This window comes from Lethenteron reissneri, chromosome 2 (genome assembly GCF_015708825.2).
Source record: "Lethenteron reissneri isolate LAM-NWPU_2019-01 chromosome 2, ASM1570882v1, whole genome shotgun sequence".
In the NCBI taxonomy this organism is placed as follows: domain Eukaryota; kingdom Metazoa; phylum Chordata; class Hyperoartia; order Petromyzontiformes; family Petromyzontidae; genus Lethenteron; species Lethenteron reissneri.
Genome location: NC_083780.1, coordinates 10586076 through 10592872, shown reverse-complemented (window position 1 = coordinate 10592872; position 6797 = coordinate 10586076).

Here is a 6797-nt window from a genome sequence, read left to right as displayed (position 1 = left end):
TCACGTGGCCTTAACGTGCACCTAGCCTGGCACGAGCGCCGTGGCGACGTGACCGACACTTAGTGGCGTATGGCGGTTGTTGTTGTTGTTGTATGAGACCAGATCTGCACAACTTCTTATTGACTCCGGGCACACATTCGGTGTGCGTCCTGTGATCCCAAGAATGCGGTGCACACGTGCATTTAATGTCGTGGCAGTGATCGATCCACTGCTGGATGAAGGCCTCCTTCCCGATCCTGCTATTTCGTCCGCTCCATATCGTCGATGCACTGGCGGAGCCAGTGGGGGGTGGGGTGGCATGTGCCCCCCCCCCCCCCAATGATCCGATCGAAATCCCTAATTTTGATCGGATCAGATCATTGGGGTTTATTAGTAATACATCGGCATTTTGCGACCCCCACTGCCACTGTGTAGCATATTATTACGTGCCAGGGACTCCGTGAGATGATAGGACAATAGTCCTATCAGCTATAAGTGACTCACAGAATTGTGCGCAGTTGCGTATACAGTACACGACTTCCATGAAGGCATCAACACCTTCAGCGAGCGCGATGCCGATCACACGACGCGGTTCGAATTCGACCCTCGATCGATGTCTGCGCCATCGCCGCACACGCGTCGAATCAAAAGCAAGGGACAAGTCATGACTTACTAACAACTCCTTACTTACTAACAGCTCCTCTATCATTTCTCATTGCTGGAGGGGTTGCCCCCCTTCTACCTGAAAATCCTGGCTCCTCTATTGCATCGATGGACGTCCTGTCAGACCCATGTTGCTTGGATGTCACAGCGTCGTTATTCTTGACTATCTTCCACATTCACACGTGTTCATCAATAACGATAACGACAACAATCATAATAACGTACAGGCCTTTTTTTCTTCTTGGCTCTTTCGGTAAAGTCACGTAGAATGGAAATAATAAAATAATAATAATAAAACATAATAAAATAATTCTCACGACGTTTCGGCCACAACGCAAGCAGCCGTCCTCAGGTGAAGAATAGGTATGTCGAGAAGATAGAGTCTGAATGACAGGCCTTTGTCAATTCACTGCTCGGTTGGAAGGCCTCCCCGTGTCGCGTCGGTTATGGGGTTGCTGTTGTTTTTTGTTTGACCATACTTCACCACGCTGGGCAGTCACAGGGGGGGGGGACAGCCCAATGCCGGTTAGATATCCACTCGCTACTGACGTTAGCCGTGCCCCTTAGAACTGAACTCAAGTGGCCGGAGTTCGGAACGAAAGTGAGAGCTAACCACTGCGTCACCGCTCCCCCGCCTCTGGATGTGCATGGTTTATGCAGCTATAACCACTCCATGTTGACACTTACCCAGGGAAACCCTCACTTGAGTGGCATGAACTATTCTTTCAGGAGGGTCCTGCCAGGTTTTCGCAGTGGGGGGGGGGGGGGGGGGGGGGGGGGCGAATGGGGGTGTCGGGGGTGTGGCGTTGTTTAATCGTGTTATAAATAAAAAACATTATTTTTGTTCTCACATCATTTTGATCCTGACAACAAAAACAGGTGTCCCATAGATACGCACAACAGTCCAATCGAATCATTTGCCAAGGTTATTCCTGGACACAATGGTCCCACTGTTTTCCGACGAAGTCACGGGATCTTGAACGTGAACCGAGTCGCCGGCACATCCAGCGCCAGGCATTAACCAGGGCGGCCACTGGAATTCGAACCGTGAACCTCTTGCGATGGAGCGAGTGCAGCGACTGTGGTGGGGAGGGCGGGCGGGGCTGTGGTGAAGTGGTCTGCAGCGCATTACGTTGCTACGAATCCGGCCACCTGAGTTCGACTCCGCGTCGAGGTGTAGGGACGGCTCCTGACCATAACCACAACGTCATTGCTCGCAGCCGTCAATTAGTCTCCGGTGCGGTGTTGTAAAACATCGGCACTGGGGAGACAAAGGCGGCCTGGAGTGGTTATGTCCACACCGACCCCCCGCGCGCCCTCCTACCTCTCTCATCTCACTCCACTCAGCTCCACGCACTCTCCTACCTCTCACCTCACTCTATTCCCCTCCACGCACTCTCCTACCTCTCCCCTGTCACCTCACTCCACTCCCCTCCACGCACTCTCCTACCTCTCCCCTCTCACCTCACTCTACTCCCCTCCACGCACTCCCCTACCTCTCCCCTCTCATCCCACTCTACTCCCCTCCACGCACTCCCCTACCTCTCCCCTCTCATCTCACTCCACTCCACGCACTCCCCTACCTCTCCCCTCTCGTCTCATTCAACTCCCCTCCACGCACTCTCCTACCTCTCATCTCACTCTACTCCCCTCCACGCACTCCCCTACCTCTCCCCTCTCATCTCACTCCCCTCCACGCACTCCTCTACCTCTCCCCTCTCATCCCACTCTACTCCCCTCCACGCACTCCCCTACCTCTCCCCTCTCATCTCACTCCACTCCACGCACTCCCCTACCTCTCCCCTCTCATCTCACTCCACTCCCCTCCACGCACTCTCCTACCTCTCCCCTCTCATCTCACTCCACTCCACGCACTCCCCTACCTCTCCCCTCTCATCTCACTCCCCTCCACGCACTCCCCTACCTCTCCCCTCTCATCCCACTCTACTCCCCTCCACGCACTCCCCTACCTCTCCCCTCTCATCTCACTCCACTCCCCTCCACGCACTCCCCTATCTCTCCCCTCTCATCTCACTCCACTCCCCTCCACGCACTCCCCTACCTCTCCCCTCTCATCCCACTCTACTCCCCTCCACGCACTCCCCTACCTCTCCCCTCTCATCTCACTCCCCTCCACGCACTCCCCTACCTCTCCCCTCTCATCTCACTCCACTCCCCTCCACGCACTCTCCTACCTCTCCCCTCTCATCTCACTTCACTCCCCTCCACGCACTCCCCTACCTCTCCCCTCTCATCTCACTCCACTCCCCTCCACGCACTCCCCTACCTCTCCCCTCTCATCTCACTCCACTCCCCTCCACGCACTCTCCTACCTCTCCCCTCTCATCTCACTCCACTCCCCTCCACGCACTCTCCTACCTCTCCCCTCTCATCTCATTCCACTCCATGCACTCTCCTACCTCTCCCCTCTCGTCTCATTCAACTCCCCTCCACGCACTCTCCTACCTCTCATCTCACTCTACTCCCCTCCACGCACTCCCCTATCTCTCCCCTCTCATCTCACTCCACTCCCCTCCACGCACTCCCCTACCTCTCCCCTCTCATCCCACTCTACTCCCCTCCACGCACTCCCCTACCTCTCCCCTCTCATCTCACTCCCCTCCACGCACTCCCTACCTCTCCCCTCTCATCTCACTCCACTCCCCTCCACGCACTCTCCTACCTCTCCCCCTCTCATCTCACTCCACTCCCCTCCACGCACTCCCCTACCTCTCCCCTCTCATCTCACTCCACTCCCCTCCACGCACTCCCCTACCTCTCCCCTCTCATCTCACTCCACTCCCCTCCACGCACTCTCCTACCTCTCCCCTCTCATCTCACTCCACTCCCCTCCACGCACTCTCCTACCTCTCCCCTCTCATCTCATTCCACTCCATGCACTCTCCTACCTCTCCCCTCTCGTCTCATTCAACTCCCCTCCACGCACTCTCCTACCTCTCATCTCACTCTACTCCCCTCCACGCACTCCCCTATCTCTCCCATCTCATCTCACTCCACTCCCCTCCACGCACTCCCCTACCTCTCCCCTCTCATCCCACTCTACTCCCCTCCAAGCACTCCCCTACTCTCCCCTCTCATCTCAACTCCCCTCCACGCACTCCCCTACCTCTCCCCTCTCCTCTCACTCCACTCCCCTCCACGCACTCTCCTACCTCTCCCCTCTCATCTCACTCCACTCCCCTCCACGCACTCCCCTACCTCTCCCCTCTCATCTCACTCCACTCCCCTCCACGCACTCCCTACCTCGCCCCTCTCCTCTCACTCCACTCCCCTCCACGCACTCTCCTACCTCTCCCTCTCATCTCACTCCACTCCCCCTCCACGCACTCTCCTACCTCTCCCCTCTATCATTCCACTCCATGCACTCTCCTACCTCTCCCCTCTCGTCTCATTCAACTCCCCCTCCACGCACTCTCCTACCTCTCATCTCACTCTACTCCCCTCCACGCACCCCCTATCTCTCCCTCTCATCTCACTCCACCTCCCCTCCACGCACTCCCCTACCTCTCCCCTCTCATCCCACTCTACTCCCCTCCACGCACTCCCCTACCTCTCCCCTCTCATCTCACTCCCCTCCACGCACTCCCCTACCTCTCCCCTCTCATCTCACTCCACTCCCCTCCACGCACTCCCCTACCTCTCCCCTCTCATCTCACTCCACTCCACGCACTCCCCTACCTCTCCCCTCTCATCTCACTCCGCTCCACGCACTCTCCTGCCCCTCCCCATCAGGGGCTCCGTTCCGGCACTAATAGGTGATCGCGAACAAAACTTTCCCCTACGGCCTCTCTTGAGGTGAGCACCTGCTCACTGTAAATGTACACCTCGCACGCACGAAAACAGAGATCCGGCGTTCCGATTAAAGTGTGTGCATGTGTGTGTGTCTGTGTATGTGTGCGTGTGTGTCTGTGTGTGTCTGTGTGTGTGGGGAGCGGTGGTGTCGCGGGTAGCGCTGCTGCGCTACGAACCTGGCGACCCAAGTTCGAATCCCGCTCACGGCCAACACCCAGTGACGATTATCTGTACCGGTCCTTGGCCTCCCGTAGGTCGACTCAGCATCAAATGAGTACCTGGTGCGGTGTGTAAACATCGCCGCTCGGGAGACAAAGGCGGCCGGGCGTGATGCTGGCCACCCACCCCCTCGTGTGCCGTGCCGGCCTTCATAGGTGCTCGCTAACAGCACTTGCCCCAACAGCATGTTAAGGCTATAGGGGGATCTTTGTCTTTGTGTGTGTGTGTGGGGAGCGGTGGCGCAGTGGTTAGCGCACTGCAATTACGTAGAACCCGGCTCCGAGTTCTACCCCCTCGTGATATCTGAACCCGGAACTGGGCATCCTTCCCCTAGGTCGACTCAGCCTCAAATGAGTACCTGGTGCCGGTGTGCATCAAACAGTCAGCACATTGGGGTGGCCAAAGGTGGCTGACCCACGCGTCCACGCTTGCGCGCCGTTGCCGAGCCTTAATAGGCGCTCGCTAATAGCACGTGCACAGCCATTTAGTCCATCCACTGCTGGATGAGGGCCTCCCCACACCGTGCTAATCATTGGGGTGGTGGGAGAGGGTCTACTTGACCATAGTTCATCACGTTACTGGGTCAGCAAAGTGTGTCTGGGGTGGGGTGGGGGCACATATACGTACAGTACAACAACTGGTTTTGCTGTACCGCAGCAGCCGATGGTAACACGCCGTGCGTCGGGGCACTTTGTCCAGGCACAAAAACCCTGCTGAGGTTTGTGAAATCGCGACATGATGGTGATCATGAGATGTCCCGGTGAGTGATGCGTGCCCATCTGTGGCACTCCTGCCTAATTGCCTTTCGGGCCAATTACACCACATCATGGGACAGCCATATAAATAATAGTTACAGGAATTTGGCTCAATCTATACGCATACCCCTGGCGACGCAAAATGCATTCCATTCAATTTAATTTGTTAAAAAGGTACAGGGAAAAAAAACCCAAACAACCCCAGTCCTGTACGAAATTGATCCAACAATAATGAAATTGTGCTCGCTCACCATGATAATTTACAATCCCCTTTAGTCCATCCACTGCTGAGTTCATATTCTTGGTTCTTTCGGTAAAGTCACGTAGAATGGAAATAATAAAATAATAAAAATGAAACATAATAAAATAATTCTCACGACGTTTCGGCCACAACGCAAGCAGCCGTCCTCAGGTGGAGAACAGGTCTGTCGATGTCTTCTCGACAGACCTGTTCTCCACCTGAGGACGGCTGCTTGCGTTGTGGCCGAAACGTCGTGAGAATTATTTTATTATGTTTTATTTTTATTATTTCCATTCTACGTGACTTTACCGAAAGAACCAAGAAGATGAATCCCTGCAGTCATGAAAGCTTTAAATCGAAAAAATTACACTGCTGAGTTGTTAGGGGTTGCTTCCCGTTCTCTCTTCCTTTAAACAAAACTTCGCTACGTTGGGCAGAGCGGCTCAGATAAAAGAGACACAGAGAGAGAGAGAGAGAATGGACGAGGCTTGGTACAGATGTAACTCACCGTGGATGTCATAGCCTTAGCCAGGAATCGAGCTCAGGCCAACGGGTACAATTTGCGCAGTGCGCCAAACCACTGCGCCACCGCTCCACGCCTGCAGATACACAATACACGTCCTTTATTTAACCCAGTGGGAGCCACCACTTCATATTTACAAACTCGTTGCACTGTACCAATTAAACACTCCCCCCCCCGCAAACCCCGTCCCTCCCACGTTGATGGAATTCTTGGTCGCGTTTCGATTAAATTGCCGATTTATTTTCGTGAATGTTTCGCGTTACCGTCTCGTCTGAGCCGCTTCCCCTTCCTTCTGTCGTCTGCTCGTGCAGTTTTCGTCGTCACCCTTAGAATTATCCAGACAGCGTCGACGCCCCAGCGATCAGTTGCGCGCAACGCAGACACGTCTCTGCAACCGGTTGCTCGTGACAGCGACGGCCTCGGCTCTCCGAAGCGCCGACCCGCTCGGCGATTTGCAAGCGACTGATTTAATCGCCGTGACGCATTCGCGCAAACAACCGCGACCGGATCGTTGCAATCCTCGGTTGACCCGCGCAAATTGCATCTACTTGCTCAGATGTGGACAAAGCAGCCGCCGATGGCGACGATCAAATTCGCGCGATTT